We start from the raw sequence: 23,549 nt of genomic DNA on the forward strand, positions 1-23,549 counted from the left end.
GGGGATGGGAAAAGATATTTCATGCCAATGGACAAGACAGGAAAGCAGGAGTTGCAATACTCATATCAGACAAGATAGACTTTAAAACGAAGGCCATAAAGAAAGACAAAGAAGGACACTATTTAATGGTTAAAGGATCCATTCAAGAAGAGGATATTACAATTGTCAATATATATGCCCCTAATATAGGAGCACCCAGATACCCGCAACAACTACTAACAGACATAAAAGGAGAAATCGATGGGAATACAATCATAGCAAGAGACTTTAACACCCGACTCACATCAATGGACAGATCCTCTAGACAGAAAATTGATAAGGCAACAGAGATCCTAAAAGACACAATAGAAAAGTTAGACTTAATCGACATTTTCAGGACATTACATCCGAAAAAATCAGAATATACATTCTTCTCAAGTGCACATGGAACATTCTCAAGAATTGATCACATATTGGGGCACAAAGCTAACCTCAACAAATCTAAGATTATAGAAATTATTTCAAGTATCTTCTTTGACCACAATGGCATGAAACTAGAAATCAACCACAGGAAAAGAAATAAGAAAAAACCTACTACATGGAGACTAAACAACATGCTACTAAAAAACCAATGGATCGGAGTTCCTGTCATGGCTCAGTGGTTAACAAATCTGACTAGGAACCAGGAGGTTGTGGGTTCGATCCCTGGCCTTGCTCAGTGGGTTAAGGATCCAGCGTTGCTGTGAGCTGTGGTGTAGGTTGCAGACACGGCTCGGATCCCGTGTTGCTGTGGCTCTGGCGTAGGCCAGTGGCTGCAGCTCCAATTCGATCCCTAGCCTGGGAACCTCCATATGCCATGGGAATGGCCCAAGAAAATGGCAAAAAGAAAAAAAAACAAAAAAAAAAAGCCAATAGGTCAATAAGGAAATCAAGAAGGACATTAAAAAATACCTTGAGACAAATGATAATGAAGACACATCCACTCAAAATCTATGGGATGCTGCAAAAGCAGTGCTCAGAGGGAAGTTCATTGCAATACTAGGCCTTCTTCAAAAAAGAAGGAATACTACTCAGTCATAAAAAAAGAACAAAATAATGCCATTTGCAGCAACATGGATGGAACTAGAGACTTTCATCCTGAGTAAAGTACATAAGAAAGAGAAAGACAAATATCATATGATATCACTTATATCTGAAATCTAATATAAGGCACAAATGAACCTTTCCACAGAAAACAAAATCATGGACTTGGAGAATAGATTTGTGGTTGCCAAGGGGGAAGGGGAGGGAGTGGGGTGGATTGGGATCTTGGGGTTAATGGATGCCAACTATTGCCTTTGGAATGGATTAGCAATGAGATCCTGCTGTGTAGCACTGGGAACTATGTCTAGTCACTCATGATGGAGCATGATAATGTGAGAAAATAGAATGTGTACATGTATGTGTAACTGGATCACCATGTTGTATAGAAGAAAAAAATTGCATTGGGGAACTAACTATTAAGAAAATAATAATAACAAAAAATAATAAAAATTAAAATTAAAAATTTAAAAACAACAAAGATGACAAATAGAAAACATTTAATAAAGTAGTAGACTTTAACCAAAACATATCAATATTTGTATTAAAAGTATAAGGAGACAGCACTCTAATTAACAGGAAATTATTGTTAGCTTTTATTTTAAAACCAGGATGCTGTTACAGTTGCCTTTAAAAAATTCACTTTAAATATAGATACTGAAACAGGTTGAGGGTAAAAAGTCATAAAAATATATATCATAAAAATAGCAAGTAGAAAATCTACCATTGACCCTTGAACAACATGGGGTTGAGGGGCGCCAACTCCTGTGCAGTTGAACCTCCATGTATAACTGTACAACTGACCTTCAGTATATATAGCTCTGCACCTGCAGATTCAACCAACTGCAGATTGTCTCAGACCATAATATGTATTTACTGAAAAATAATGTGAAGTGGATCTATGTAGTTCAAACTGACATTGTTCAAGAGTCAACTGTATTTTAATATCAGTCAAAAGTAGACTTTGGGACAAAGGACATTTCCCAACTGAAGTAGGATATCTCATAATGATAAAACTGTTGATTCACCAAGTATATGTACAGGGCTAATAAGAGAGTTTCAAAATACATAAGACAAAAACTGGCAGAAGTAATGGGAGAACATACAAATCCATGAATATAGTTATGAATTTTAACACTCCTCTCTCAGAACTGATAGGAAAAATAGATAATAACTCACCAAGAATATAAAAAAGTGATGAATAATACCAACCAAATTCATCCCAATAGACACATAAAATTTTCTATCAAACAAATGCAAATGATGCATTATTTTCAGTGCTCATCAAACATTCACCAAAATTGACCACTCCTAGGTCACTATGCATCAATCTCAATAAAACTCCAAGGATTGAGTAATATAGAAAATGTTTTCTAACCACAATGGAATTAAACTTAGAAATCAATAACCAGACTATCTGGAAAAAAACACCAACTATTGGATATTAAGCAACAAACATAAATAATCCATATATTAAAGAATAAACCACATGGGTAATCAGACATTTTTTTTAACTGAATGAAAACTGAAGCAATTAAAGCAGTGGTAAAAGGAAAATTTTTATCTTTAAGTGCATGTGGAAGGAAAACAGAAAAATTAAAAATTAACGTTTCTACTTTGATAAGCTAGCATGCGAATGTCAAACTGAATCAAAAGTATGTAGAGGGAAGTAATTGAAGTATAAGCACCAATAATAAAGATAAATCAAAGGAACTAAAACATGAGTGTTTTAAAAATAAATACAAGTTATAAGCCTCTAAGTATAATGATCAAAATGGAGAGTATATATCACCAATAGCAGAAATGTAAAAAGAGATATCACTACAGATTCTGTAGACATTAAAAGTATAAAAAATTATCCCGAAAAATCATGTGCCCATAAAGTTCGTGGCTTAGAAGAAATTGAAAATTTTGATAGACACAGAATAGAAAAAAACTGACAGAAGAGGAAAAAAAATTAATGGTTCTATATCTGTTAATGAAAATTAATTTGCAATTAAAATATTCCCACAAAGAAAATTATTCCCACCAACTTCATTAGTCATTTCAATTAAATATTTAAGGAAGAAATAAAGTCAGTGTACAGATAATTTACTGTGTCTACTACTAGACAAGGAATAGGTAATGTCATAAGAATGAATTTATGTTGTAATAGAAGAGTATAAACTTAATTCCAAATAGTGCCTCTGCCGCTTTTCAGTTGAATGGGCTGTGTAATTTCTTTAAATTTCTAAGCCAAAATTTTCTCAAATATAGATATTACAGGTTGATTTCCAGACCACCACAATAAAGGAAATATCATAATAAAGTGAGTCACCCACGTGTTTTGGTTTCCTAGTATGTATAAAAAATTATGTTTACACTATAGTGTAGTGTATTAAGTATGCAAGAGTATTATTCCAAAAGAACAATTAATAAAAAATTTTATTGCTAAAAATGCTAATCATCATCTCAATTTTGGATGGGTTGTAATTGTTTTGCTGGTGGCTGCTGACGGATCTGAGTGGTGGGGTTGCTGTGTCAATTTCTTAAAATAAGACAACAATGAAGTTTGTCACATCAATTGATTCTTCCTTTCAATTTTTCAGTAGTATGCAATATTGTTTGACAACATTTTAACCACAATAAACTTTCAAAATTGCAATCAATCCTCTCAAAGCCTTCCTCTGTTTTTTTTTTAAGTTTATGTAATATATGAAATTCTTTGTTGTCATTTCAACAATCTTCATAACATCTTCACTAGAAGTAAATTCCATCTCAAGAAACCACTTTTTCTGCTACTCTGTAAGAAGCAACTCCTAATCCATTAAAGTTTTATTATGAGATTGCAGCAATTCGGTCACATATTCTGGATCCACTTCTAATTCTAGTCCTCTTACCATTTCTACCATACTTCCAGTTACCTCCTTCCCAGAGGTCTTGAACTTGAAGTCTTCCATGAGGGCTTGAATCAAATTCTTCCAAAGTCCTCTGAATGTTGATATTTTGATCTTTCCCCATGAATTACAAATGTTCTTACTGGCATCAAGAATGGTAGATCCTTCCCAGTAGGTTTTCAGTTGACTGCCAAGATCCATCAGAGAAATCACTCTCTATGCAACCATAGCCTTACAAAACATATTTCTTAAATAATAAGACTTGAAAGTCAAAATCACTCCTTGATCCATGGGCTGCAGAATGGATGTTGTGTTAGCAGGCATGAAAAACATGAATTTCATTATACATCTCTGTCACAGCTCTTCAATGACCAAAGTCCACCGCTAATAAGCAGTAATATTTTGAAAAGAATCTTTTTTTTTTTTCTGAGCAGTATGTCTCAAGAATGGGTTTAAAGTACTCCATAAACTGCACTGTAAACAAATGTGCTGTCATCCAGGCTTTAGTTTTCCCATTTATAAAGTACAGGAAGAATAAATTTAATGCAATTCTTAAGGACCCTAGGATTTTCCAAGTGGTAAATGAGCACTGGCTTCAACTTAAAGGCACCAGTTGCATTAGCCCCTGATGAGTGATCCTATTCTTTGAAGATTTGAAACCAAGCCATGACTTCTCTTCTTTTTTTTTTTTTTTTTTTTTTTTTTTTCCCACTGTACAGCAAGGGGGTCAGGTTATCCTTAGATGTATACATTGCAATTACATTTCTTCCCCCACCCTTTCTTCTGTTGCAACATGAGTATCTAGACAAAGTTCTCAATGCTATTCAGCAGGATCTCCTTGTAAATCTATTCTAGGTTGTGTCTGATAAGCCCAAGCTCCAGATCCCTCCCACTCCCTCCCCCTCCCATCAGGCAACCACAAGTCTCTTCTCCAAGTCCATGATTTTCTTTTCTGAGGAGATGTTCATTTGTGCTGGATATTAGATTCCAGTTATAAGTGATATCATATGGTATTTGTCTTTGTCTTTCTGGCTCATTTCACTCAGTATGAGATTCTCTAGTTCCATCCATGTTGCTGCAAATGGCATTATGTCATCCTTTTTTATGACTGAGTAGTATTCCATTGTGTATATATACCACATCTTCCGAATCCAATCCTCTGTGGATGGACATTTGGGTTGTTTCCATGTCCTGGCTATTGTGAATAGTGCTGCAATGAACATGCGGGTGCATGTGTCTCTTTTAAGTAGAGCTTTGTCCGGATAGATGCCTAAAAGTGGGATTGCAGGGTCATATGGAAGTTCTATGTATAGATTTCTAAGGTATCTCCACACTGTTCTCCATAGTGGCTGTACCAGTTTACATTCCCACCAGCAGTGCAGGAGGGTTCCCTTTTCTCCACAGCCCCTCCTGACTTCTCTTCTCAAGCTATGAAAGTCGTAGATGGAAACTTCTTCCAAGAAGACTGTTTTGTCTGTATTGAAAGTCTGTTGTTTATTGTAGTCACCTTCATTAATGATCTTAGCTAGATCTTCCAGATAACTTGCTGCAGCTTCAGCACCAGCACTTGTATTACCTCATTTTGCACTTTTATGTTATGAAGATGAATTCTTTCCTTAAACCTTATGAACCAACCTCTGCTAGCTTCAGACTTTTCTTCTACAGTTTCCTCACTCTCTCAGCTTTCATAGAATTGAAGAGTGTTAGGGCCTTGCTTTGGATTAGGCTTTTGCTTAAGGAAATGTAGCTGGTTTGATATTCCATTCAGACCACTAAAAAGCTCTGTATCAGCAATAAGGTTCTTACATTTTCTTATCATTCATGTGTTCACTGGAAGAGCCCTTTTAAATTTCCTTCAGGAACTTTTACTCTGCATACACAACTTGGCCGTTTGGTGCAAGATGCCCAGCTTTTGGCCTGTCTTGGATTCGATACACCTTCCTCACTAAGCTTAATCATTTCTAGCTTTTGCTTTAAAGTGAGAAACTTGTGACTCTTTCTTTCATTTGAATCCTTAAAGGCCATTGTAGGGTTATAATTTGGCCTTCTCTTAATATTGTTGTGTCTCAGGGAATGAGGAGACTCCAGAAAGGGAAAGAGACTGGAGGATAGCCAGTCAGTGGAGAGTAGTCAGAATAGTCACAACATTTATCAATAAAGTTTGCCATCAGATGAGTACAGTTCATGGCACCTCAAAGCAATTGAAACAGTAATATTAAAGATAACTGATCACAGACCAGCATGACAAATTAATAATAAGGAAAAAATTTGAATATTATGAGAATTACCAAGCTGCCACACAGAAACACAGCATAAGCAAATGCTGTTGCAAAAATGCTACTGATAGACTTGCTCAATGTCACAAAAATTCAATTTGTAATACCTGCAAAGCACAATAAAAGGAAGCACAACACAATGAGGTATACCTGTGTAAAGCAAGATGAATAACATAGCACCTTGTTGTACTGAAAGTTAAAAACCAAAGATAATTTAAGTATATATGGCACTTGTTGGATCTTCCAAATAATATGATTTAAATGTATTATATACATTCAAATAGCTTTATGAGATATTTCTTTGGGGGATTTTATCAAGTGGGTATTAATCTAATAAAGCAATGAGAGAAAAAGCAATCATGTCAATCTTGACTCCAAATTATCTGGAATAAATAAAAAATTTTAAATTGATAATAGGTATAAAAATATCTCAGGAGTTGCCGTTGTGGCGCAGTGGTTAACGAATCCGACTAAGAACCATGAGGTTGCGGGTTCGGTCCCTGCCCCTGCTCAGTGGGTTAACGATCTGGTGTTGCCGTGAGCTGTGGTGTAGGTCACAGACACGGCTCGGATCCCTTGTTGCTGTGGCTCTGGCGTAGAGCAGCTACAGCTCCGATTCGACCCCTAGCCTGGGAACCTCCATATGCAGCGGGAGCGGCCCAAGAAATGGCAAAAAGACAAAAATAAAATAAAATAAAATAAAAATATCTCAGATGACCTAATATACTTTTAGTAGATAATATTTTTTCAATGTAATTTGAACTTAAATATTAGGCTTTTAATTTTTTTTAAAAAAGTCTTGTTTTGGATTTTCCTGGTGGCCTAATAGTGAAGGATTCACCATTGTCACCACTGTGGCTCAGGTTCGATCTCTAACCCAGGAACTTCTGCATGCTGTGGCTGTGGGGAAAAAAGTCTTATTTCCTTTAGGAATATTTAGGAAATATTTCTGAAGTGCCATTTTTAATTGTGTACTGTATAATACTGTATCAGGGTGGTGGAGACCCCAAAAAACTCTCAGTCTTGACTCACCCGAAGGACTCCTGGGATGCAAAAAGCGGTTACATTTATGGTTATACTTCATTATAGGAAACAGGTACAGATTAAAATCATCAAAGGGAGAAAGTGCAAAAGGGGAGTCCAGGAGAAAGCAGGAGAAAGCTTCCAGGCATTCTTTCCTATGTAGAGGTACATAAATGTGCTTAATTCTCCCAGTAATGATATAGAACACACAAAAAGTGCTTCCAACTGGGGATGCTTACTCAAGCCTCAATGTACACAGTTTTTCTTGGAGGTCAGTCATGTAGGCGTGTAGCTCTTATAACCCTAATCAGCTACTCGGTCTCCAACTTCCCAAAGTACAAATGTGTTCATCATAGATCATATTGTTAGCATAAACTATCTGATAAAATTGGTGCTGGGTGGCCCAGTATCAGGAAGAATTTTCCAAGGGCTTAGCTGCTCACCTAGGACCACCTAGGGGCATTCCTGAAAACAGAACTTTCTTGGGAATAAATTGGGTTTGAGCAACCCAGGCCTACTTAGTTAACTTTCTTGCATGTATTCTAATGTGACAAAATTCACTACACAAACACGAAACTTGCTGGAAAAATTTAGACTCAAGAGTATTTGTGATAAAATATACAAATGTTTATTTATTAACTCTTTTTCTCCCTATTCAATATTTTCAACTAATGATTCATTTTCTCTCAAATGCTCATAGTATTTACAGTTTCCTGAAGTCTCAACTTCAAAGGCTGATATATTTCATCTTTTGTCTGTTAAGCTTTTCCTTTTGTCTTTAAATATCATAATTTAAAATTGTTTGCATAATGAATCTTGAAAAAATACACTAGCACTGAAATCATTAACATAAATGTATGTATGAGGAATCATTATATTAACAATACAGAAAGATAGAATTCCTTATTAAAGGTAGTACTACTAGTATAAATTATTTGCAAATGAAATTTGCTTTAAAGAAAAGGAGACTCAGTTGTGTTACATAATTCCAAGGTAGGAAGGAAATTTGTTACTTAACTGCCACAATTTTTTTCTCTTTTAATGATGGCATGATTCAAAATCTGGAGAGATAATGTGATTTTTCTATCACATAATAATGAATAAAGAATGAGCGTCTAGTTATTCTGATGATTATTCTAAGGTTCTTTTCACTATATCTGGTACCCAGTATTAACCACGAATAATAGGTTTAACAAAAATTTTAAGGCTGCTCTAAGCTGGTAATTTTACTGTTATTTAAATAATAACAATAAATTTGCAATACTTTTTCCATGTTATGTCTTCTGGCATAGAGTCTAAAATATTTTTAAAAGGCTGACCTAGCATTAAAAATGTTACCTTCTCATCTATTGGAAAATAAAAAGATGTATAAAGAACAGTCCCTGGCCTAAAGAGAGTCATGACTGATTAGAAGGGAAAAGCTAGTAATACAAACTGCAATACAGAACAATTTTAATAAATTGTATGAAATTCTATAGCTAAATACCTGTAGAATTTTAGTAGCATCTGAAATGTCTTCAAAATAAAACTTCAACAATCTTAGACAGTGAGCACAGCATGACAAGAAGAAGAAACAAAATGAGAAAAAAAGTTTAGAGCAGAGACAATGAATTTGCTTTATGAAACAATGAAACTTTTGAGCAGAGGAATTGTGTGAACTTTGGAGCCTTCTCTTCTGGACTCCCTGCTGTACAAGCTGTCCCATGAACATGCCTGGCACTCACTAGCTGTCATTCACTCACCCAAATACCCTTATTGCTTCCCTCCTTCAATCCAAATTTCAACTACTTTAAAAGTTCTAACTTAAGCCCATACTGCCCACTGTAACTCCTGGTGACTTCTCCTAGTTTTGAGTCTCTGTGTCATTTACATTCCTTCCCTCCTCCAGTTTAGCTTTTTGAAATAAATATCCACTTTATTTAGTTCTTCACAGCTTCCACAGTGCTCACAGCAGTCCTTCAACATAAATGTTTCAACAAAATGTTTCATGACTGGACTCCAATTTCTTAGAACAATTAGACACTAAAATCCGGGTGCTAATGCAATCCAGTATTGCGTATTTATTTTAAAAAATGGTCTTAGAAGCTAAGCTAAATCATCCTGTTTCTTTCATTCATATAGAAGACATCTTTTTACTCTTTTAAGCCTGTAATATAATAGAAGTGAGATAAATACTAATTACTAATGTATATTCAATGTTCTGAAGCATGCAAATAAGCTTCATATCAGCAATAATTCTTTTTACTATATTTACTTTTAAAGCAATTGAAAACATTTTCCTCTTTTGAAAAAACATTTTAAAAATACTGGAAGAATGAAAATGATTAGCAAATGTTGATAAGAATTCGTCCTAGTCAGAGAAGATGTTGTAGCTAAACTAGATATTTTATGCATCAAACGCAATTAAACATCACTTTCACAAATTACTCTATTTCTTAGGGTTATGGAAGATATGATTTTTCCAATATTTTTTGAAATAGCCTATATAGATTGATTTTTATTGCAAATAGTGTACACATTTGGACAATATGTATTGCAGATATGTAATTTAAAAGTATTTTTATGGTAATTGAATTAAAAACAGAATATTTAAAAAAGTAGTGTCATAGGTTATCTGCCATTATTTTTTCTGTAAGTTTTTACTTATTCAGAAGGTACATTGGTAATATTCCTGTGTATGGTTCCTTTTTATTTGAGTGGTTGAAATAACAGCCATGCACACACATACCTTGAGCAATTCAAAGGCCATATCCTTATTATAGTTACATAAAGAAAGAGACTTTACACTTGTTAAAACAGGAGAACAACTGCAGAGAGACTGACTCTGTAAAACAGGCTTTTCTATACAACTGCATAATCATATATTATTGAAGTACATTTTAACAAAAGATAAAGGATTGAATTCCATTACTAGGAACACACAACAAACATTGTGAATGCTTCAACATTCAAATAAAAAGGAAGGCAGATTTGTCCATAGTCTCCTCATAATTGCCTTTTCATTTAACTACTACTAATAACCCTCTAACAATTATCCATCCGGAAAAAAAAGGCAGGGGACAAGTTCCAAAACATTGCATCCAATCCTTTGTACCACTGAGCAGCCTCTTATAAAGGGGACATTTTGCATTTGCCCTCTAATTTACAAAAGGAACCCTTTCTAGGACTTGGTCCGGGGAAATTAAAAGATAGATCATGTGACTACCATTAAAAATCTATGAAAACAGTACACCATAAGCCCTAGGCAGCCCTTAGAGTTTGTAAGGGTAAGAATCAACTGAATGGGTGTTTCTGCTTTTTGATAATGTGGCCAGATTTCAAAACACTGAGCTGAGTGAGATTTTAGAAGGCACAAAGGACAGCATTAGCAATAAAATTATTTAAGACATAATCTCAGATCTTTGGTAGTGTTTTTGCTTTAAGGTTTGAAGAACCCCTCCTTCAAGTCAGTTATTTTCTCCTATAGATAAACTGTGGAATTTTTCCTCTCTCCTAGGGCTACATCCTTCTCCCAGGGCACACTCCAAACCTTCAGTGTGTCCCTCAGTTCATCAGCTGAAGGGGTTCACCAAGACAGTCCCATACTACAAACTGGACCATCTGCGTATAGCTACCAAAAGTTTTATCTAATAAAAGTGCAAGAGAACCAAGAAAAGGAAAAGGAGGACATTAGATTTTGGTAGAAAAGTAAATTTGGCACAGAAATAAATTATTATGTAGGTAGCATTCAAACAATTAATGTAACATTCAATTTATGCAACATTCTTCTAGAATTCACTGAGCAGTAAGCCAACCTTTTCAAATTGTGCTATAGGTAAGACCTGCCTTTTTGTCTTCAAGTCATTTTGCTTTTTCATCCCAGGTATTCAATGATTTCATTTTGTTATCATGTTCAAGTTACTCTTTCTTTGGTTATTTTAAGAATAATAGTCAGGCTCCTTTGCAAGGCATCAATAGGACTCCATTCATGGTCAGAAGCCTTGTGTCTTTGTTTCCTTTCCACCACCCGCCAAAAGAATCTACGCTTTAATTTTTAATCTCTGAGCCTTGGTCTTTATTGTTTATGCTAACAGAATTTCCATAACCATTTCCTACAAGCTGCCAAAATCTATTCAACAATCAAGGCGTGTGAAACATCCTCGATGAAGTATTTTTTAATTCTCTTTGCTGAGACATTTTTAATAGTTTCATGTTGTTCATAATGTACTCTATGGACCATAGATATTTGTATGCATGAGGAGTCTACTGGAATTCAGTAATTTATTATTTAATAAATACTATTCATTTATTCTACCATCCTAAGCACTATAAAAGACACTCCATCTTTAAACAACTCACAGTTTGGTGGTCTACAAGCTCTCCAGGTGAAGGGATAACTCCTCAGGTTTGTGTCCCACAAAATAAAATAACTTGGTATTTCGAACATAAATTGTGGTTAATAAACGTTTGTTGATGTGTAAGCTACATGATAAAATCAATCCTAGGTAAAGTATTAGGAGATTATTGCATTAATTTACTAAGGAGAATTGGCATTTTAAAAAATAATATGCTCAAAAACGACTCTCAAGTACACTCCAATGATGTTTTAGGAATATGGGTTTTCTTAGAGTTTCTCAAATTACAGAAAATAGCCAAATGCCTACATCATGCATCCGTTGTATTTATAGTGGATGTATTCATATATAAACAAAAGGGAAGGTAGAGTTAATTTTACATGGACATAGCCTTGGAGTGCAGCAAATACTGATAGAATGTGAGACTATGGACGATCTCTGCGAACAATTGAAAAGGAACTGCCATTTTCTTCAGCGCTATGGCCATAAGCAGGAAGATACACTCTGACAAAAGCTACAAATTTTTAGTTCAGTAAAGGACTACCACATTTTAGAAATAAGAAATTATGTCTTATTTGTCCATTGAAGATTTATCTTCTGATGGATGATCTGGTTTATAAATCATAAAGTAGCAATATCTGTGAATTATGCAATTCTTTTGAGAATGTCCATTTAATGGACTGTACTCATACAGAGGGAAAATTTAGTCTCTTACTTGGGCAGCTGTTCTTCATTCTTTTCTATAAACAAGGCTAGCAATGTTTGAGGTGACAAATAGCCTATATTTAGGAAAATGTAATACTGTACTTACAAAACTTAATGACAAGCAAAGCTCTAAAGACTTAGAAATTTAGTTTGAATGAGACAAAAGTTCAGGAGACCACCTGCCTTTCAGAAGCCTTTCTGAACCCTTAGTCCTCCTCCTCCTCTCCAGGATTCCCCTAGCGGCCCCCTTACCTCCTTTTCCACTGGTGCCCTTCTCTCTTCTCTCCACCAGCTTCCCAACAAGGCTCTCTAGAAAGCCGTAAATCCCTCCCACCATATTACTCACAGTCTGGTTCTAGGCTCGAGGCCAGGAAGCCTGGCAACCTCACAACTGGATATGACTCAAGCTTTAACTAAAAAAAAAAAAAAAATTCTTGGAGTTCCTGCTGTGGCTCAGCAGGTTAAGAACCTGACTAGTATCCATGAAGATGCAGGTTCAAATCCTGGTCTCACTCAGTGGGTTAAGGATCTGGTGTTGCTGTGGCTGTGGTGTAGGCTCCAGCTGCAGCTCCAATTCAATCCCTAGACTGGGAACTTCCATGTGTTGTGGGTGGTGTATTGGGTATAACAGTAAAACCTCAGCAATTAAAGTATGTTCTTCCCCAAAATGGTGTTCACAAATCTGAGTTTGTAGGTTTAATTTCCATGTGGTTTAGGCAAGTTCAGTTTCTGCTGGCTCAAGACTGTGACCAATCGCCTCAGGGGTCACAGAGGAGGAAGTGGAGGAGGAGGTGGAGGAATACAGAAATTCTGAGAGTCATCAGTAACTCCAGGTCTGCGTCCAAAGGACAGCACATCCTTGGGAGATAATTTTTTTCTGCTTCTGTTCTACAATTCTTTCTCAGAAACATGAATTAGGGAGAAAAATCATTGAAAAGCAACATTTCTTTCCAAGGTTGTTCTTAAAATATTGATATAATGTAGAAGATTTGTCTGCCTGAGGTAAATGGGGAGTTTAATGTTGGATTTAAAGGCATTGAACCAGATAAAAACATACTGAATTCTGCATTGCTTCACTTTATTTTTAAAATATTTTGTATGCCAAACATGTCTTTTTGAAAAAGAAAAGGAAAGAAAAAAGAAAGTAAAACAAAAAGTCTCATATCCTGAAACTCTTATTAAGAAAACAATTTTAATAAGTGCCTATAATTTTTATTTTTCTTTTTTAGTTCTTGAAATCACAACTGTTAAGGAAAGAGTTCATTCACCCAAATGTAATTTTTCCAGCTAGCAAGTTCTCATGATGGATTAAAATACAAATCTTTATTTTCTTATATGCAAATTATATGTAAAGTTAGGCTTCCTTAATATCATTTTGTGTCTGAATTCTGTGCCAATTGCTTTTCTACCAGCTCTTGGTTCATATTTAAACAGATTAGTTTCCTACATTATATTATCCCATTTAATCCAGTTGAGAAAGTATTTCTGGGGCACGAGTTTCAACCATATCTCCTTGGTTTGAGTTCCCCCGTCATTCAGGTTTTTGTTCTCTGAAACATGAGCTTGGATCCAGATTTCCTTGTCTGTGAAGTCAGTGTGTATTATATGACCTCTCTTATCTCTTACAGTTTTTAAGTTCTTTGCTAACCCCTAAACATTGTGAAGATTAAATGAATATGAGGCATAAACATGCTATAAAAGTTAGAGACTTGTAAAATTATACACTGATAATTGTATTTTATACAATGGTAATATGAAATCAGGCTTAATGCTCCTTTCAGAAAGGGAGATGGCATCTATCTTGAGTCAATTGATAGTATCAAAATGTTATTAATATACTTAACATTTCAAATTAACTTATTTTACCTGGCCGGCTTCAGAAGAATGTGAGTGGTAGAAAACAAAAAATTCTTTCCTTAGGAATACACACTTGTTTATTTTTTCCTTTGACTTTGAATATCTTTGGTAAGTCTAAGGGAAAAAAAATGACTTAGAACTTTAATTGACCTTTTGGGTAAATGATGACATGATGTTTCTTATGTGTTATTTATTACCCCTCAGACATATCAGAGTATTTTTATTAATATCCATTTGAAAATGGCTGCAGACTACATTGGCTGTAGCAATCTACATCTATTTTTCAGATTTTAATTTCAACTATTTGTCAAATGACTATCTCAGAATGATATGAATGTTACACTCATTTTAGTTCTATAGCATCACTATAGGTGAAGATTTAATGCAATTTTTGAGGTTATAAATACACTAGTATTATAAAATCACTATGATATTTTAAAATGATGTGTAACACAGAAGCTCAACTATTTTATGAAATAATGCAAAAATACTCACTTGGAACTATATGCTATAAAATCAGTCATGATCAGACTGCATTTTAATTATAGTAATTTTTTCTAATAAATAATAAACTTTTCTTTAGAAATAAATTTTCAAGTATTAAAGATTAATTTTTAAGAAATTAGCATTTTACACATGATTTTGTGAAATACATCACTATGTCAACATTGCACAGTGGCTAAAACTCTTAAATTACTCTGTCTAGGTTGAAATATCTACTGTATTTCTCAGCTCAACGTCACTGAGCCACACAGGAAATGAGATAAGATGGTATATTTAAAGCACTCAAAGAACATGAACTCAACAAAAGAACCGATTATTATATTATTACCTCTGTTGTATACTTAGGAAGACAGTGCAGGAAAGATACCTGTGTACATGCCCATGTTAGAAGACACCTAATACATATTTTGTAATTCTTGAGTGAGTATGGATTTGTACTATCTACCAGAGCAATTCTGACCTTATTTTTAAAATTTTTTTTCCAGTTTTATTAAAGTAGAAGCAAAAAATAAAATTGTATATATTTAATATAAAATTATATATATATAGAGAGAGTGCTTTCAAATATGCATCATAGGGCTTCACCCATGGTATGTATTCAATAAATGTCTTAAATGTAATAACAGTCATGGCTGTGGTGTTGGAAAGAATATACATTAAGCATTCCATTGCTCCTAGCAGTGCTTTTGCAAGAATATTTGTTTAAAACTTTATTTAAAGATTAGCTTTCTTCCTAAGAAATGGCATGAATATCTAACAAAACTCTTATTATTCAGACTGTCTGTGATATCCATCAAAACACTTCTTGATGGCATACAACAGAATCTTGATAGAAGTTTCCGAGGAAATTTCAAAATTTAAAACAATGTTTTAATGAGGAACATCTGATGTCTACCCATATCATTAGTATATCCATTAGAAAATTATAAATAATATTCGAAGGCATTCTAGAAACTCTATGTTGATTTAAACGTCATAAATAACAATTACCCAATATTGAGCATTCTATTTATGACATTTCCCTAGATTAGACAGCTAGCTAGTTCACTTCGCCTCATCATTCTGACCTTACATTTCTGTTTCATGGAAAATATAGTCCACTACTTTACACTGAGAATTTATTTTAATAGTTTAAGCAACAAAAGGTTTTTTTAAAAAGTTCCTGTAGATCTAAAGTATGATTGGTATGTGGTCTTGGCTATCTCACTATAGTCTAACTAGGATTATGTCAGTCAAATAAATTCAAGATCCAATAAGCACATAGCAATTCCCCATCATAGAGAACACAGCTTGATGCTGGGGTAACAAAGAGGATGAGGCTTTAGGATTCATCCCGAGGAATTTAAAGTTGTAGTGGGAAAGGTAGGACAAAGACATGCATGGACATAATTTATACAAGACAGAAATCATGAGTTATTAGGGATAATTCAAATAAAGCTAAAGTCATAGCCAATTGACAGAGGGGGAAGGATCCCAAAAGTTTCATGTAGGAGGTAGTTTATAAGCTGAGTGTTGATGATCAGGGATTATTTGAATAGACTTTTAAAATATAAATCTCTAAACCAGATATTAATTTACTCCATTATTCAACAAATATTTACTGGGTGCATATTATCAAGTGTGTGGTTGTCATTGTAGATACAAGTATGAATAAGTACTTGTCATCAAGGAAAGTAAGAGAGACATACTGGTAAACAGATTATAACAAAATGTAATCAGTGTAGATAGAGAAGTATCCTCTTTACCTGGGGCCAAGAGGAAACAGAGACTAAGAAAGCCTTTTGGGAAGAAGTGATGGATGACTCCACTTCTTTAAGACAAGTGGATGTTATAGGACTCAGTCAGATGAAGTGCTGGGAGGCAGTAATGAGTTCAGAATTTTTTACATGTTCAACCATCCAAAGCTGTTTATAAGTTACACTTAACCCAGACTTTTTTTTTTTTTTTTTTTTTAAGAACTCTTGACCTAAGAGAACATGAGAAATTCTGAGAAATCTTGTTAGTTTCATATGGCTGGAAAGCAAAAGGGTTAGCAGAAATGGTCAAAAGAAAGTGGTGATTTGAAGAGTGGATCAGAATGCCAAGTGCTTTGAATGTCTTGCTATGGAGTTTACGTACCCTTTATCTTGAAGACTTGAACACTTGGAACATTATTCAACAGGGAGATGTGAATAGGGAGACTTCAAAAAAAATGTAAGCAGGAGGTGTCAAAAGGAGAGTTATAGTCTAACGAGATCCCTTTGGCAGCACATGGAGGATGAATTGTTAGAAGAGGGCATGATGTGAAACTAGTAAGGAAAAAAAATTACAAAGAGAGAATTGTCCACATGAGAACTGATAGGGTTCTAGGTCAGTGGCAATGTGGTTGACAGTAAGTGAATGATTGGAGAGGCATGAAGGAGATTCCAGTAGAACCTGGTGATTAATTAGATGTTGATCATAATGTAAAGATTCAAGAATTATGGCCAGTTCATTCTGGTTGGTTGATTAATGCCATTACCTTGGATAAAAAAATACATACAGAGAAGTACATCTGGGAGAAAAGATAATAAATTTACAAGCATGCAAACTGAAAAATGCCTTGTCTACTGAAAGCATAGCACCAAAATAAAAGTTCAGATTTATGGATTAATTCTATTATTCAACTGGTCACTTATTCTACGGCTTAAAATAAAGTGTGGAAAACCAGTCCGATATAGACCCGATTACAATTCATATAGACAGTAAACAATCTCATAAGGATATTAATGAAACATGACGTCTAGAATGAAGATCTCAAAGAGGCAATCATCAGTATATATCTACTACTAGAATATATGAGTGTGAATAAAATCCTTATGAGACCGGGTTTAGTGGAAAAGTACACAAAACTTTGGAAAGAGTCAAGGAAGAAAATTTGAATGGTAAGAGGATGAAGAGAAAAACCAGTAAAGACTGGTTCCAAAGGTGCTCAAGAAGGAGAGAATTTTAAGAAAATTTTCCATTGAGTCAAATGCTGGGAGAGGTCAAGTGAGATGAGCACTAAAAATGTCTCCTATGTAGGAAAATATACATTATTATGTGTGTGTGTGTGTGTATATATATATATATATCTTTGAAAATTCCATAATACTATAAATTATTTATGAATATATACATAAGTATTATATATATATGTATTATCAGGGAAAATGAAAATAAACTCTCAGAGAGTGGCTAATTCAAGGGCAGAACTACAGGACTGTGCAATACCATGAATCTATTTGCACTGTATTTTGGATGAATGGTGTCTGTAGAGGTAAGCTACACAATGAGCCCACTCTGGAAAAATGGGAACTGAATTAATTAGTAAGGAAAACAAGGCAGCTCTCAAATACGTTTGTAGCTTTAAAAACAACTGAAACAAAAAATATGACAATTTTTTTAACATTTGTTAAATATGAGTAGTGGTTGCATAGATGTTTGTTAATTATCCCTTGTTCTATCTATATTTTTGAAATATTTAAATTATTTCAAAGAAGGGTGTTAGTAACACTTGCCTGGTTTATTCCAAGTTTGCCTTATGAGCTTTTTCTCTTTGCTGACTTTGCTCTGTATTCTTTCGTTATTAATAAAAATCATAGCTATGAAGGCTATGGGTACGAAGTCCTATGAATACACAAACAAATCATTAAACTTAGGGCAGGTCTCTGGGGCCTCCTGATGCAGCTAGGTTCAAAGAACTTTCATTTGGAAATGTCTCTGAGAATCTGAAGAAATACAGGGCAGACTGGATGAACAAGTCTACTGGAAACTGACAGGTTCCTAGTTCTTGGTTCAGATTCTTCAAGTTCACCTCTAAGATCTGCTGTTGACTGATGGAAATGAAAACACAATTAATCTTAATGAAATATCCTCTAGTGAACCTCAGCTTAGAAATTCCAAGCCACAAGATAAAGATAACTACTAGAGGAAGACAGCACATTTTTGAGAAAGTGTTGTAAGGCCTTTTGCACAGAGCAGTGTATCAGATGAAAACATTCATATGTATATTAAGCTTCTTAGTTATAATCTCTTCATGTTATAAGCTCTGGAGTCAGATGTATCAAAGAACAAATCACAAATCCATCACTAATGATTAAGTCACTTGGGAAAGTGACTTAACCTCTTTGAGTTTTAACATGCTTTTCTCTGAAATGATTTATTATGAGTATTAAATAACATACAGAATGACCACCACAGAACTTGGTATATGATAAGCATTTAACAAATACTACTTAAACATTATTTGGCATATATTCCTGATGCCTATATATTCTACATTTTGAGTTAAGAAGACAGAACAAGGGCAGAAGTGAAAATTTCAAGGCACTAATCAAGACTAAAGGAGTTCCTAGAAGTTCAGGAGTAGGGAAAAATGACAGGAGAATAAGGTTTTTTTATTTTTTTATTTTTATTTTAATTAATTAATTAATTAATTTTTTCCTGCTGTACAGCATGGGGATCAAGTTATTCTTACATGTACACATCTTTTCCCCCACCCTTTGTTCTGTTGCAATATGAGTATCTAGACATAGTTCTCAATGCTACTCAGCAGGATCTCCTTGTAAATCTATTCTAAGTTGTATCTGATAACCCCAAGCTCCTGATCCCTCCCACTCCCTCCCTCTCCTGTGGGGCAGCCACAAGTCTAGAGAATAAGTTTTGAAGGCCTTTGGAAACTAAATCTGTATGGATGACTTGATAAACTATGTTGATCATGAGAAAAGCCACACACACACACGACACAAAGTGATTTGTATAGCCACTATTAACTGAACATAAGACCTAATATAAACTGCAATTCAAGATAAAACATTACATACACACTTTGAATTTTTATTTTAAAGATTCTTTGCTTCATGCTGGATTTTCATGTTTACTAACAAAGTGATTTTTTAACTCTTTGATATGTGTTAATTTTAAAAAACTCATAGTAAAGTCTTAAATTCATTGAAAAGTTAAAGTCATGTGGGTTAAAATCTTTATTTGAAAATTACTCTCTAATGTTATACTGTGTAATAAGAATCTTACTGTCAATGTGGCTAGGCTGAATATTTCAAAGAAATTGAATTTATGATAGGACTCTTGTTAAAGTGCTCCTACCTGATCAACACAGTGATCATATAACTATCATATTCTATGACTAAACTGGATTGTCTAATGACTCACTGAGACCATTAAACATGCCTTCCTAATTTGCCCTATTTGACAGTAAGAAAAATTTCCAAACCATATAGTCCTCAAAATGAATACATCTTCTCTTTAATAATAGTTCTTTCTAAATATCAGAGAGTATAGCAAATGCTCAGTTGCAGCCTAGTACTTTTCAAGACATGATATATATTTAGCAAAAATTGAATTCCTTGATTTACTGGAATTAAATTACTATGTAGGAGCAGGAGCAGTATTAATATACAACTTTCATTAAGATGCTAATTTATTTAACATTACTTAACTCTCCAGCGAGTACACATTCTATAAAGAATAGCATTCTGAGGTAATGTAATTGCTGAATATTCCCAACAGTATAAGAACTGCACACATTCTTTCAAGTTGATTTGTAATGGCATTATAGCAAAAGGCTAAGACTTATGCATTAGCCTACTTCTTTTTTTCCCATGGGAAAATTAAAGATTCCAATACAAATGAAAGTCTTGATTTTTCTATAACTGTGCACTTAATTTTTATATAATGGATTAAACTAGCCATTATGTTATTTTGTCCCCCCAAATTATATAAATTTTAGTCATTGAGATGCAAATAAAAAATCAAGATGCAAAAGATTATAGTGCTGGCATGCAGTTTTAAAGCAACAAATAAATTTATGATGTTTGCAAGCTAAGAATTGGATGTAATTTGGATTGTTTCTAAATTCCTATTTATCAGCATACTATTTACTGAAAAATCCTTCCCTATTATTCTGTAATTTTTACCATATACTTAAAATTATACATATATCAAGTTATAACAAAGATTACATAAATCACCTATAATCCCACCATCTAGAGAATAGTACTACTATGTTTGGCTAATTCTTTCCAACTGTATTTTAGATACATTTTTCTTTAAAAAGGTCAAATCTTACTAATAACTTTATGTTCAGTGTTTTACTTGTGATTATATAATAAAATGTTCCCCACATAATGAAAAGTTATTTTAAAATATTTTATGAACAGGAATACTTCCTACTGCTCAGTAGCTAAACATTTTAGCTGTTTTTCAATTTTTTTTTCTATTGCAAATAACACTGAAATGAACATCTTTTGTTTACATTTTATTTGATATGCTTGAAATTTTACTAAGAATAGTGTCAAGAAAGGGAAGTATTGAGTCAAAAGAAATGAACACTTTCTTTCTTTTTACAGCTGCACCTTTGGCATATGGAAGTTTCTAGGCTAAGGGTCGAGTCAGAGCCGCAGCTGCCGGCCTGCACCACAGCCACAGCAACACTGGTTCCAAGCTGCATTTGTGATCTATGCCACAGCTTGCGCCAATGCTGGATCCTTAATCCACTGAGCCATGGATGGAACCAGTATCCTCACAGAGACTACACGAATTTCTTAACCCACTGAGACACAATATGAACTGCAGAAATAAACTTTTCTAAAGTTCTTAATACATATCACTAGTTTGCTTTCTGGAATGTTACACCAGTTCACATCCAGCAGTTTCTGAAAATTCATCTACTCAGTCTCCAGCATGGAGAAATATGTAATTATTTGTTTAAATCTTTGATAATTTGATAGGTGAAACATTGTATCAGATTATTTAATTTTTCTTTAATATTAGTTTAAAATATATATACCTGGAGAGTAACTTCAGCAATATGGCTTAATAAAATGTACCTTGTTTGTGTCCTTTGTTGGCAGCAAAAGTTTGGCAGCCACCCATGGACAAAAGTGCCTTTATGGGAGCAATATGATCCAGCACTATATACCAAAGGACCCAGGAGAAGCCTTGCCCACCTGTACATCTGATGATAGGCAAGAAACCTCGGTGCTGGCAGTGGATCATGAAAGGACCCATGAACTGACTCCAGTCCCTCTTGGCTGTGGTCCAAGAGCCCCCAGAAAACATCATTTAAGACAGATGTCCCTGGATAATAGAGCCTTTGTGGAAGTCCAGGTTTCTGGCAGAGAAGTTCCAGAACACTACTGGAGCAAAAAAGTAAGAATTTGGATGCACTGGAGAGTGTTAAAGGAACAGTTTGACTTGCATCAGCCCTCTCCCAAGGTAGCATGATTCAGGGCCAAGAGAGATCTTCTCAGGACATGATTTCTCATGAGTGGGGAAGTAGGAGCATATAATTAAGCATCAAGCTTCCTCAGCTGTTTGGGATGCTGCCAAAGAGGTCCATTTCACTCTCAGTCTTGGCAATGATTTTTTTTGGATATGACACCTAAAGCTAATGCAACAAAAGTAAAAATCAACAAGTGGGATGACATCAAACTAAAAAGCTTCTCCACAGCAAAAGAAACAATAACCAGATCAAAAAGCAATATATCAAATAGGAAAAAATATTTGCAAATCACATATCTGATTAGAAGTTAACATCCAAAATATGTAAGGGACTCATACAACTCCGGGGCAAAACAAACAATCCAGTTAATGAGCAGAGAAACTAAATGGGCATTTTTCCAAAGACATACAAATGCCCAAGGGTACATGAAAAGATGATCAGCAGAGAAGTGTAAATCAAAATCACAATATCACTTCACATCTATTAGAATGGCTATTATGAAAAAGACAAGAAACAAAAAGTGTTGAGGATGGGAAGAAAGTGAACTCTTGTGCAATGTTGGTAGAAATGTCAATTGGTACAGCCACTATGGAGAACAGTGTGGAGATTCCTCAAAAAATTAAAAATATAACTACCATATGATTCAACCATATTACTGCTGGATATATAGTCAAAGGAAATGAAACCAGCATCTCAAAGCAGTATCTGCACCTCCATGTCCATTACAGCATTATTCACCATAGCCAGTGTAATGGATAAATGCATAAAGAAATGAGGTGTTTGCATACAATGGAATATTATTCCACCATAAAAAGAAGGAATAATGCCATTTGCAATAGCATGGATGGACTTTTAAGGCATTAGGCTAACTGAAATAGATAAAGACAAACACTGTATAACTCAGTTATGCGAAATGTAAAAGTGTCAGACTCGGAGAGAGAACATGGTTGCCAATAGACTAGAAAGTAGGCAAAATGGAAAGATGTTGGTCAGAGGGCGTAAACTTCTAGTTGTAAGATGTAGAAGTTTGGGGGCTCTAATATACAGCCTAGTGATTATAGTAATAATACTGTATTGTATACTTGAAAGTTACTAAGAGAGTAAACCTTAAATATTCTCCCCACAAAAAAGAAATGATAATTATGTAAGGTGATAGAGATATTAACACTACTATAATAATCATTTTGCAATATATGAAGGTATCAAATCAACACATTGTACACCTTAATCTTACACAATGCTATATGTCAATTATATCTCAAAAAAACTAGGGAAAAAAATCAACATTTTTGACTTATACATTCACTCAACAAACATCTATTAAACCAATGTATTTTATTGTAATTATATGTTCATGTCATCTATTCATATGTTTCATATTTCTTATACTATGTCATTATAGTATATGTATAAATACATATATATACATGCATGTGTCTATATATATATATACAGTCTAATATATACATATATAGAAAGAGAGACTATATTCCTAATTCATAGTTTTTCCTTTAAATTTGGTTTATCATGATTTCTGTTAGCAAAAATTGTTTAAAGAGCCAATTTGGAGTTCCCATTGTGGCGCAGTGGAAATGAATCCGACTAGGAACCATGAGTTTGCAGGTTCGATCCCTGGCCTTGCTCAGTGGGTTAAGGATCTGGCATTGCTGTGAGC

At 34.4% G+C, this 23,549-nt stretch overlaps 1 protein-coding gene across 4 annotated transcripts in view; it reads right to left on the reverse strand.

The window, feature by feature from the left end:
- GRM1 (glutamate metabotropic receptor 1) overlaps positions 1-23,549 on the reverse strand; it is a 390,429-nt gene that overhangs the window by 158,028 nt on the left and 208,852 nt on the right. The window lies entirely within an intron of this gene.

Source organism: Sus scrofa, chromosome 1, assembly GCF_054392235.1.
Source record: "Sus scrofa isolate SSC_HxYL_T2T_F1_AM1 chromosome 1, Sscrofa_HxYL_maternal_Yorkshire_Landrace_v2.0, whole genome shotgun sequence".
Taxonomy (NCBI): Eukaryota; Metazoa; Chordata; class Mammalia; order Artiodactyla; family Suidae; genus Sus; species Sus scrofa.